A 13378-nucleotide genomic window follows, 5' to 3' on the forward strand; every position below is an offset into this window, starting at 1 on the left:
GACTTCAAGCTTCAGAGGATGGAGTTTCAAGCTGACAAAAAAACTGGAATATTAGAGGGGAACGAAAGGAGTTATAGAAGGGATGAACTTCAAAATCTGTGTTTAAAAATTGTTCAAATTCTCCTGGACTGATCCATTTCTAGGTCTTCATTCTCACTATCATCCCTGACCTACAGAGAATTCCTATCACTGTCTGACACTCATCCCAACACCAATGTTCTATTCACTGCTTTAGTAAAGGATGCTCTTAGGGACACAGAGAAGGAATTGATGAGTGGGTCACACAGGATTAGTTCACGCCAATATTCCTTTGTGTCTCCACTGTCAAAATCCATCCTGTATACTATACCAAGGCATAAATGGCACCTCAGGCTCATTTCTACAGCCCCTATTGGGTCTAGGATGCAGCACAAACTGAGAAAGCCGAAGCACTCCCAGCCGCCTGAGCGGCTACATGGAGTACAAATTCTCTGCTGAGGGCTCCCATGCTGCTAAGTCCAGCCCAGTCAGAAGCTATGTTTCTCTTTCCCTCACCTAGGGAGAATGAGCAGCCTAAGAAGCATTCACATATATTAGACAGATTTTTTGATAGTAAAGCTTAGCAAAATATTTGCCTTTCTGCTGTTGTCCCAGCCATTTCCCAGGTTTGACTCAGTAATTGACTCCCTGGGACGTGCTAGAATTTGGAGGCAATGAGGTGAGGTTGGATAGCACATTAGGAGAAATTGCTGCTTCTTGTAGATTCGCTTCCCCCTGCCAGGTTACCATAGGATTTTCCCTAAAGTCAAGAACACTTTCATCAAACAGCGGAAGAGAGACTCCTTCTGCTGAAAAGGGAGGCAAGGTTGGGCTCAGGAATTGTGGTTATTCTGATTCATTTGAATCTTCCCTAATGTTCCCATTCCAGTCAACGGCTCCTCAAACTTTCCCAACTAATAATCTGGCTTTGATTTTTTTTGTTGTTGTTGTTACATACATCCTTCTGTGCAAACAATATTATGGAAGGGTCACTGAAACACTGTGATTTTAACTATACCTTACACCGAGATTTTAAAGTTTTAACGTTGCTAATTTATTTCCAGGTAGACACAGCCAGTGCACGCCACATTCCTGGCATTCTTCATGCCCTTCATACAGGACTTCAGGGATTCCAATTTGCCACTGTGTTACAGACTACCAGAGTCCCACTTCTATGGCAAGATAACCAAGTTCCACTTCCCAGTTCCTTTGAAGTCTATTACTATACCATGTAGGGTTCATTGATGAAAGCAACAGAACACATTCTTGGCTTTATTTAGAAAAAAAATTTATTAAAAAATTTTGAATTAGTACACATAATCCCCAGGAGGGCCCAAGAATCAGTTGAAAGTTATCCAAGGAGGAACAATTTCCAAGCTGTCCCACTGGCTTAGCTACAGATTAATCCCTAGTCCTTGGGTCACTGGCACTGCTGCTGCTGGGACATCTGCCTCCATTGTCTCTAAAAACTCTTTATCTCTTCCTTGTTCTCTGCCAAGTAGAGTGTTTCCTGGTCTTTTCCTTCTTCTGAATCCATGTCTCATGTTAGTTTAAGTACCAGGTGGAAAGTAAGTCATATTTTAGCATTCTGGCTGCCAGGAAGGCTGGGGAGTAGGGTCCTTTGGTTCTACTGGGTGACCATGAGCCATAAAAAAGTGAGAACGCTCCGAATATAAAAAATTCATTCAAAAGGTGGAAAGGTACACATATGACATGTTGCTCTAATCTAAATAACTAAATAGTCTGCTTCTGCTTCTACTCCTTGATGTATCATGTTTATACAGTGTCTTTAGAAAAGGTGAATGTGAAGGGATAGGCAGGCTTCTGACCAGTTTCCATTATTAAGAATGTGGAGGATGGCGTATGCTGTTCTCCATAACAGAGACACTTTGCTTTTGTTGTTGTTCTCTTGTTAAATTCCTCACCCCTTTTGTCATTCACTCACTGTGCTCTGCTTCTCTCACTGTTCCCCAAACTTGCTATAGGAGCTCTTTCTAGACAAGCAGTTTTCTTGTTTTCCAGGGCAGCTCTGGGTTTTAAATCTGTGGTCCAGCCCAGCTGTCCCTGCCGGTTAGTGCAAAGGGCTGGAGTGGAGGGATGCGATGTCCTCACTCGTCCTGGTGATCTGACTGCCCTTCTTTAACCCAGTGGCCTGATTGCCCAGTTTCCCCTTCAGGTTTAATAATTTTATGAATATGCCCTTTTACTCATGTAAACATAGTGTTCTCATGTACTTCTTTTCTCTCTTTTTTTGCAGAGCTTTTTCATTCTCTTATCAATTTGATTCCCAGTGTTTTCTATCTTCCAGAAATTTTGTACAACATTTCCACTGAAGGCACCCTTTCTTGCATTAGCTCTACAAGTCACATATTATTATTCACACTTTAAATAAAAGAAAACTAAGGTTTAGAGAATCGAAGCAGTTTGCTGGTAAGAAATGAAGTCAAGATTTTAACTCAATTCTGTTTAACCCCAGAGTCCAAGATTTTAACTACTGTGAAAGATAAGATATATAATACCATGTTGCTCTTAACAAATCATTATTTTCCTTACCATCTCTATTCAGCATTCTAAAGATATCGATTCATTTGTAATTGTGAGCATTGTTATGATTTGAGACTGCCGTAACTAGTATTCTACCTAGTTAATTGGAGTAGACACTAAATTCATTTCTAACTACAAACTCATCTATTTCTCATAATTTTTTCCTAAATGTCAGTTTCACCCTTCTCCTCAAATAATCAGAGCAATTTTCCATTTGAAAAGTTATTCATCTCTGTGATTTTTCTGTTTGACATTTGAATGTGATCGTCACATTCAAAGTAACAGTTTCCTCCCATCCCAGAATATCAGGAGAAACCACCTTCCTCTCTTACAAAAGAAAAACATTCTAAGTTCAGATTTAGCAGATGGGATCACCGGAAAAAGAAGGACTCCTCCAATTTTCACTAACAAGAACTCTATTTACTCCATTGGAGAGTTACTGAATACTGAGATAATAAAGCAGAAAGGAAAATGACACTCTTGGTTTCCTAAAGCTAGATAAACTAGGAGAATGGGTTGGCTTGGAATGAAATGAGTATTGGGACCTTATGCATGCAACTAAAGCAGAACATCTTGTCAAGCAAGTGTCAGGGTATAAAGCTCTTTAGTCAATGTTTGTACTACTAGATACATTAAAACACTTAACAGCTTGCACTGTAATCTATCAGAGTCATGGAACTAAGAAGGGACTTGAAGAGTGCCCTTTTTAAAGAGGCCTTGAAAGTCAACTGTCATGAAAAAAGCCAACTATTTATTCAGCCATGTTTATTATGCAAATAAATACATCTCTTAAAATATTGCTTGTAAATTTCTGTCTATTAAGCCTATCATCCCATTTATTTGCATAAAAAAATCAATGATGCATATCCACAGGAAAAAAAATGTCCATGGGACAAAATTAAGGGAATGTGGTAACAAAATAACTTTTAGTAAAGAGGAGCAACACTTTTTGCAAGAAACTCTTAGTTACATAAATAAAATACAATAGCATAATAGAATTTTAGCCTTTAAAGTGTCTAACAAACACAGTTTTATTGCTAGAGAAACTGAAGCAACTTAAGATAAAAACACCACAATTAATAAGTAATGTATTATACTTCAGGAAAGGAGAAACCAAAACTTGAAAAATAAAATGGAAAGTAAAATAGTTAATGTTGTAAGATACAGTTAACAAGAAAATTTTAAGAGTTTGGAACCACAGATAGATATACATGAATATAAGGTAAAAATTTGGAATACTTCTGAATCCTAAAACATCATCAAAACTTTCAAGATTAAAGTTTATGGGTTTATAAAGTCAAAGGGGAGGATTCTTTAAAAGTGCAAGAGACTTCACCCAAAATGGTAAATTACAACCCCCTAAGTTTAAATGTCTTAACCATTCCAAAAACAGCCTTCAGATGTAGCTTATATATAATGAGAAGTGCTGACGTCTTCATTTTAAAGAAGAAAGGAAACAAACAAAATGCTGCTGGATATAAATACCTGCTAATGGTTTCCACCTAAGCCCTTTCCTAAATTTTCAGCTATCAAAATTTCTCATCGCTTCATGCATGCTAAATTCATAGCATAATGCATACTGCTTTTACATTATGAACACATTTAGAAATATATGAATTATATTTCAAACGTACTTTTTTTTCTTTTTTAAACATCTTTATTGGGGTATAATTGCTTTACAATGGTGTGTTAGTTTCTGCTTTACAACAAAGTGAATCAGCTATACATATACATATGTTCCCATATGTCTTCCCTCTTGCGTCTCCCTCCCTCCCACTCTCCCCATCCCACCCTTCCAGGCTGTCACAAAGCACCGAGCTAATATCCCTGTGCCTTGCGGCTGCTTCCCCCCAGCTATCTACCTTACTACGTCAAACGTACTTTTAATGGCTCTATCCCAGGTGTGGGAATCATGTTTCTGGCTCCTGAATATCCAAATATGATTCAAGATCCACTGAATTTCTAAATCATTGGTTTTAATTTTTTTCTTAAAATGATTATAATTTTGCCTCACTTTACTCATCAGACAGGGCCATTAATGGTAACTACTTCATATGGTAAGGATTAAATAAAACACTTTGAATAGCACTCCATGTTTGTATTCTATAATGATGGTGGTAACAGTGGGACAATGATAATTACTAAATTCCGCCTCCTGCTTGGAGCCATATCTACAAGATTAGATATGAGAGCCTAGAACAAGGTTACTCAATTTAGCAAATAAAAATACAGGACACCCAATTAAATTTGTATTTCAGATAAAAAACTAGTAAATTTTTAGTAAAAATATGCAATATGTGGGACATACTTTAACTGAATTTCAGAAAAACTAAGTTTTTTACTACAAGTATGTCCCAAATATTGCATGGGACATACTAATGGTAACTGTCTCACAGGGCTATGGTAAAAATTAATTAAAATGCTTAGAATAGCACTCCATGGGTATGAGATATGATGATGATGATAACAATGAGACAATAATGATTACTAAAAAATTATCCATTGCTTAAGTGAAATCCAAATTTAACTGGGCATCCTGTATTTTATCTGGCAACATAGATCAATAAATTTCTTACAATTTTGTTTTGAAAATGGATTTGTGGCACTATTGAATTAGTAATTTAATACAGCGGTCCCCAACCTTTTTGGCACCAGGGACCAGTTTCGTGGAAGACAATTTTTCCACAGACGGTGGTGGGGAAGGGAATGGTCCCAGCGGTAATGCAAGCAATGGGGAGCTATGGGGAGCAGCAGATGAAGCTTCGCTTGCTCGCCTGCCACGCACCTCTCGCTCTGTGGCCTGGTTCCTAACAGGCTGTCAACTGGTACCGGTCCATGGCCCAGGGGTTGGGACCCCTGATTTAAGGCATATCAATGAATCTAATTGCATCACTATACAATCAATCATCTGACAGTCTAGACCAGGGGTCCCCAACCCCCAGACTATGGACTGGTACCAGTCTGTGGCCTGTTAGGAACCGGGCCGCAGAGCAGGAGGTGAGCTGCAGGCAAGCGAGCGAAGCTTCATCTGTATTTACAGCCGCTCCGCAACGCTCACGTTACCACCTGAGCTCTGCCTCCTGTCAGATCAGCGGTGGCATTAGATTCTCATAGGAGCTCGAACCTTACTGTGAACTACGCATGCGAGGGATCTAGGTTGTATGCTCCTTATGAAAATCTAATGCCTTATGATCTGAGATGGAGCTGAGGAGGTGACTGCAAATACAGATTATAACTAGCAGAGAGGTTTGACTGCACAGAGATCATAATAAATCAATTGATTGCTGACTTATATCAAAACCCTATCAGTGAGTGGCAAGTGACAAGCTGCATCTGGTGGCAGGCTTTACATCAGAATCCAACACTTATTTTAGACCATGCGTGGCCCACCCATTATTTTATTTACCACTTCCATTCGTGCCTCTTTCCCGCACTGTGCACTTGTCTCAGTCACCGTTTTAGTAACCCCACAAGCTAACCTTAGCCAAAATGAGTAACAAACAAACGTCAGTGGAGTGCTTCTTTGCAAAGGGGGAAAGACCCAATGATGAAACAGCAACAAATAAACAAATGGCACCTAATGAAACTTAAAAGCTTATGCACACCAAAGGAAACCATCAACAAGATGAAAAGACAACCCTAAGAACGGGAGAAAATATTTTCAAATGAAGCAACTGACAAAGGATTAATCTCCAAAATTTACAAGCAGCTCATGCAGCTCAATATCAAAAAAACAAACAACCCAATCCAAAAATGCGCAGAAGACCTAAACAGACATTTCTCCAAAGAAGATATACAGATTGCCAACAGACACATGAAAGAATGCTCAACATCATTAATCACTAGAAAAATGCAAATCAAACCTACAATGAGATATCATCTCACACCAGTCAGAATGGCCATCATCAAAAAATCTACAAACAATAAATGCTGGGAGGGTGTAGAGAAACGGGAACCCTCTTCCACTGTTGGTGGGAATGTAAATGGATACAGCCACTATGGAGAAAAGTATGGAGGTTCCTTAAAAAAGTAAAAAATAGAACTACCATACGACCCAGCAATCCCACTACTGGGCATATACCCTGAGAAAACCATAATTCAAAAAGAGTCATGTACCAAAATGTTCATTGCAGCTCTATGTACAATAGCCAGGACATGGAAGCAACCTAAGTGTCCATCAACAGATGAATGGATAAAGAAGATGTGGCACATATATACAATGGAATATTACTCAGCCATAAAAAGAAATGAAATTTGAGTTATTTGTAGTGAGGTGGATGGACCTAGAATCTGTCATACAGAGTGAAGTGAGAAAGAGAAAAACAAATACCGTATGCTAACACATATATGGAATCTAAAAAAGAAAGCAGGAGGGAGATGCAAGAGGGAAGAGATATGGGAACATATGTATATGTATAACTGATTCACTTTGTTATAAAGCAGAAACTAACACACCACTGTAAAGCAATTATACTCCAATAAAGATGTAAAAAAATTAATTAATTAAAAAATAAAGCAAAAAAATGGTCATGAAGAACCTAGGGGTCAGACAGGAATAAAGACACAGACCTACTAGAGAATGGACTTGAGGACACGGGGAGGGGGAAGGGTAAGCTGGGACAAAGTGAGAGAGTGGCATGGACATATATACACTACTAAATGTAAAATAGATAGCTAGCGAGAAGCAGCCGCATAGCACAGGGAGATCAGCTCGGTGTTTTGTGACCACCGAGAAGGGTGGGATAGGAAGGGTGGGATAGGGAGGGTGGGAGGGAGGGAGACGCAAGAGGGAAGAGATGTGGGGATATATGTATATGTATAACTGATTCACTTTGTTATAAAGGAGAAACTAACACACCATTGTAAAGCAATTATACTCCAATAAAGATGTTTAAAAAAAACACACAAAAGACTCTAAGATTGCCAAAGAAAAAAAAGCTTAATTTAAAAGAAAATACCAAGAGTCATACTTAAATTACAGATTTACTGCAACAGGTGATTCACATTCTCCAAGCCTGCTTCGTATAATATGCGGTGACCAGCTATCCAATTAAGTCATGAAACATCCAGAACTGCTTCACCACATGGAGACCAAGCATCCTGCATTAAAAGACAAGCCTTTGGAGTTTTTCAAACTCCAAAGAAAAAACATGAACATGAAGAACAGAAGCAATTACTGAAAGCCACCACTTACTTCATCAAATGTGTCTGCACTGACAGCATCATTTTTAGTGGCTAACTGCATTGCTAAAGTTAAGAAGCCCTTTACTGTTGGTGAAGGGTTGACCCTGCCTGCTGCTAAGGACATTTGTCATGAACTTTTAGAAGAGGCTGCAGCTCAAAAGGTGGCACATGTTCCTCTTTCAGCTAGCACCATAACTAGACGAACTGATGAAACAGCAGAGGATACTGAGGCACAATTATTAGAGAGGATTAATGAGTCACCGTGGTACACAATCCAGGTTAATGAGTCTATCAATGTTGACAACAAGGCAACAGTGCTTGTTTTTGTGCAATATATTTTTCAGGAGGATGTGCGTGAGGATATGTTATGCGCATTTTGTTGCCAACCAACACCACAGCTGCAGAACTATTCAAGTCTTTGAATGATTACATATCAGGAAAACTGCATTGGTCATTTTGTGTTGGTATATGCACAGAGTGGCTGCCATGACTGGATGGCTTTCCGGTTTCACTACTCGGGTCAAAGAGGTGGCTTTTGAAAGTGAGTCTACACACTGTGTCATCCATAGAGAATTGCTGGCTAGCCAAAAAATGTCACCTGAACTTCACAACGTTTTGCAGGATGTGATTAAAATGATCAACCACATTAAAGTACATGCCCTTAACTCACGTCTGTTCACGCAGCTCTGTGAGGAGATGGACACAGGGCACACATGTCTTCTCTTATACACAGAAGGGAGATAGCTTTCTAAAGGGAGATCACTGGCCAGAGTTTTTGAGTTATGAGAGCTGCTCCAGAGATTTCTTTTAGAAAAACAGTCACTACTGGCAGCACATTTCAGTGACACAGAATGGGTCGCAAAACTTGCTTACTTGTGCGACATATTCAACCTGCTCAACAAACTCCATCTGTCACTTCAGGGGAGAACGACAATTGTCTTCAAGTCGGCAGATAAAGCGGCTGCATTCAAAGCCAAACTGGAATTATGGGGGCAATGAGTGAACACTGGGATTTTTGACATGTTTCAAACATTAGCAGAGATCTTTTAAAAAGACTAGGCCTGGGACTTCTTTCTCCCAGCTGGTGTATGGTCACTATCTTTGCTTTCAAAAGAGTTTGAGTATTACTTCCCATCCACAAAAGACCCCCACAAACTGGGAAGGAGTGGGTCCATGACCCACTTGTGAATAAGCCAGGTGAATCGACTTGTCCGTGCTAGAAGAGAATCAGCGGCTTGAGACTGCAAATGATGGTGGCCTTAAAAGTATGTTTCAGACAACTTGAAATCTCCATACATTCTGGATTAAAATCAAGGCGGAATATTTTGAGATGGCCACAAAAGCACTGAGAAGCCTGTTTCCATTTCCAACAACCTATCTTTGTGAAGCAGGGTTTTCTGCAGTGACAGCAGCCAGAACAAGATTACAGAGTAGACTGGACATAAGCAACACACCTCGGGTGACACTGTCTCCCATCACCCCCCAGATGGGAGCATCTAGTTTCAGGAAAACAAGCTCAGGGCTCCCACTGATTCTGCATTACAGTGAGTTGTATATGATTTCATTATATATTACAAGGTAATAATAATAGAAATAAAGCGCACAATAAATGTAATGTGCTTGAATCATCCCAAACCATCCCCACCTCCCCCAACCCCCCACCCACCATCCATGGAATAACTGTCTTCTACAAAACTGGTCCCTGGTGCCAAAAAAGTTGGTGACCGCTGGTCTAGACTATTGACAAGGCTATGTTATTCAGTAGGAATTACATATACCCTAGAGTGAATCCTAGATCTGTCACTTAAGAGCTGTGTGATGTTGGCCAACTTAAATAATAATCTACATAAGCACAGGGTTATTCATTTTTTAAATGAAGCTAAGTAAAATCTACAATATCCCTTATGTAGGATTATTAAGAGGAGGAAAACACATAAAATGCCTAGTGCAATGGCTGTCCCATGGCAGAAATTCAACATTGTGAATTTTTTCTCCTTCCCTTCTCAAATGTAAAACACTTTCTGGAAATAGCACCTGTATTGCTTTTTAAATTTCAACTGTAATCTGCAAAGGTGAATCCTGCAAAGTGAAACTCATAGACTGATTAAAAGAATTAGATGCTAAAAGGGGAACAAAAGAGAGAGGTCAAAAATAACTCCAAGACAAGCCTAATGAAGGGAGAAAATAATCACTACAGAAAGTGAGTGAATATAAAAGAAAGCACATTTGAGAGGACAGTGAGTTTTAAACATAATACATTTGAGATAATGGTGATTTTTTGGGAGACACTCCCAGCTGGTCTACCAAAACATGGTCCTTACTATCTTAATTTTCTCATTCCATTATCATTACTCATCAATAAATGAACTAATTCACGTTAAATGTTTGAAATACTATTCAGTATAAGGTAAATCTCAATTAATGTTAGCATTAATGTTAGCAATTATTCAATTTATGTTAGCTGTTATTATTTTTATCTTTTCAACTGACCAACTATGAATTCATTCTTGACTCCTTCTTAATGTCTTCTGAATTTTTTTCTTTTTTGTATCTATCCCCTAAAATCATTTTCTTAAGTGTGTTCTGATCAAGATAGAAAAACCCCCAATTTCCTCCTTTACCTTTCTTATGCCTATCAAAAACATCCCCATTTTCTTGATCTCTTATTAGGACTCATAATATGTGTGTTTACAGAAATAGAAGCTTACTATTAAATATATTACATATATGTATACATATTTATTTATATTTAAAGAAACATATGCTTATTATTTAAACTTTAGAAAAAATAGAAAAGCAGGAAGAGGATAAAAATCACTCATATTCCTGAAACTATAATACTATCAACTAAGATTTTGGCGTATGTTCTTTAAGTATTTTTGATGTATGAGTGTCATGAAGAGTCCTTCCATAGTTCTGTGGCCACAGTGCATATTCTAGATTTTAGATCTTATCACGTGTTACAAGCTTTGCCCACCCATTAAGAGATATTTGTGGTTAGCTGCTAAAGTGGATTTACAGAATGTGAGTTTTTAAAATGACAGGATGGTAAATCTGAGACCTAATTGGATTGAATATTTGCAGCAGACTCTAAAGCCCAAAGGCCCTTATTTGTTAGCTTTAGCACACAAAAATTTCTCTCTGGAAGCCTAGACCTTTCCCTTGGAGCCCACACAGTCAACACAGACTACAGCTGACTCTTTCCAGAGAATCAGGAATATTCACCTGATTGCAGGACTTCCTCAGGATTGTCCATTTGGCCCAAACTTAATCCTGATGCTATGAGTGCACTCCATCTGCCCTACCAACCACGGAGTATTGCTGGGAATAATTCCCTTGGCAAATGTGTGACTAGCTGAAATCAAGGTGTAAGCACATCCCTCCATCCCTCTGCTCTGTGATTTTATGCACTTGACCTAACTTCCCAACTGCCTTCCAAATTCTCCCGTTGGAACTAGCACCCCATGGTTAGAAAAATCCCCTGTATGGGGCATATGTGTCATAGCCACACACATTCCTATCTATTTCTCTTCATTAGTCAATTTCCTTACCAATTTTTAAATCTTATTCAAAGCCAAATATCTCTGCCTCTCCAAGCAGAGTCAAATATATATTCACTTTTCATCTCAGTACAATGCTTTTCAAACTGAGAAGTACCAGTTTTATTTATAACCTATTACAGACTAATAATTGTGTAAAATACAAAAATAAATTATTAGGAAAGTGAAATTTCAAAAAAATTATAAAATAGAGCCCCATTTTAAAAAATACTGGACACCACAGATATAAAATTATCCTATGAAATTGTTTTAAATGTTTCTAATGCTCATTGTTAATTTTAATACTTATCACATTAAAAAGGATAACAGTTTGCAGACAGGCACCAATCATGGATTTCTCTTTGAGTACCTGTATCTTAGTACACACACACCGTTTTAGGTGCCGCTAGTGCTGCACGGAGTAACATATGCTGGACAGTTTCCTTGTAATGCTTATCCTTCAATGACTTACTATTTGTCTCATTTCTCTCAAATGTATGAGCTAATGAAGATATGAATCTCGTTCTTATGTATTCTGTAACCTACAGCATGTATTAAAATGCACTTCACAATACATGTGCCAAATAAATGGTGACTGACAGGTGTATGGTTTATATTCTCAGGCGCACTTGTTAGACTGCTCTTTGTACACACTATAATAATGTGGTACAGTTCTTGGATGTAGAAATATGAAATGACAGAACTGGCAGGCATACTATTGGGCCAAATGCACTAAGGGTATTTATGTGACATTTAAAAAAAAATTACTTCAGTACTTGTCTTAGATTGTGTTTCTTAGAAATAGACTGGCACACAAAATTGCACATAGAAAGTTTCCTGGGATGTGTGCTTGGGCAATATTTCTATGAGGCAGCAAGGAAGGTAGGACTAGGCAGAGGGAGGAGCTGACCCACAGTGTTGTGACAACACAGCCTCAGTTGATACCCCCTGAACTGAAATCCCCCCTGGATTGAAATCGCTCTTAACCGTCATCCCAGAACGTGGCAACGACGCTAGACCCCTATCAGCCCATCACTGGTCACAGGCTGTGAGACGGAAGCCGTTAGAGTGTTTTAGGCAGTATCTTTTATGTTTAAAAGGAGCACTCTGATGTGCTGAGTATAGTTTACTGGGATAGAAGGCAAGTACAGAAGCAGGGAGACAGTTAGGAGCCATAGTAATAGTAGCCCAGGACTAAGATGACATGGGTCAGCATGGTCATGGTGATGGTGAGAAGCAGCTGGAATCTGCATGTATGATGAAGTTATAACCAGAAGCATTTACTGATGGGTTAGATGTAGAGTATCAGATAAAAATGGGAATCAAATAAGGTTTGAGTGTAAACAACTGGAAGGAAGGATTGGTCATTCACTGAAATGGAAAAGACAGCAGAAGAGATTTGTGAGCTGCGGTGGAGGAAATCAGAAATTTGATTTGGGATATGTTAAATTTAAGATGCTTATAGGTAAGACCAGTGCAGAGTTTAAGTAGGCAATTGGATATCGAAATTTAGAGTTCAAAGGAGAGAACCACACTGCAGGTACAACTTAAGAAACAATGAGCACAGAGGTGCTTTCGAAATCATGAAATTTAATCTGGTCACTTAAAAAGTAGATGTGGAGAGAGAAAAGATCTAAGGAGTAAAATCTATGACATTCCAAATGGCAGAAAACCAAGGAGAAATCAGCAAACAGCTCAAGGAATAGTAGCCAACGAGGCAGGAGAAGAACCAAGAGTGATTAGTGCCATGGAAGCTAAGTGAAGAAGTATTTCAGGAAGGGGAAAGCAATCATCTGTGGAAAATGTTGCTGAAATGTCAAGTAAATTAAGGACTGGAAATCAATCATTGGACTTAGCAATATGTAAATAATGTGTAGTCTTGAAAGAGAAGTTTTTTTGAAGTAAATGGAAGCAAATACCACAGAGGAATCTGGAACCGTATATATGGATAACTTTTCCAAAGAGGTCTGCTATAAAGAGGATGAGAGAAATAGGTCCATAGCTGGGAGAATAAAGTGAAAAGGTGTTCTGTTTGTTTGTTTGTTTTTCCCTTTCTTGGTGTAGGTAGGAATAATTAAAATGTGTTTATATTT

This window comes from Phocoena sinus, chromosome 21 (assembly GCF_008692025.1).
Source record: "Phocoena sinus isolate mPhoSin1 chromosome 21, mPhoSin1.pri, whole genome shotgun sequence".
Taxonomy (NCBI): domain Eukaryota; kingdom Metazoa; phylum Chordata; class Mammalia; order Artiodactyla; family Phocoenidae; genus Phocoena; species Phocoena sinus.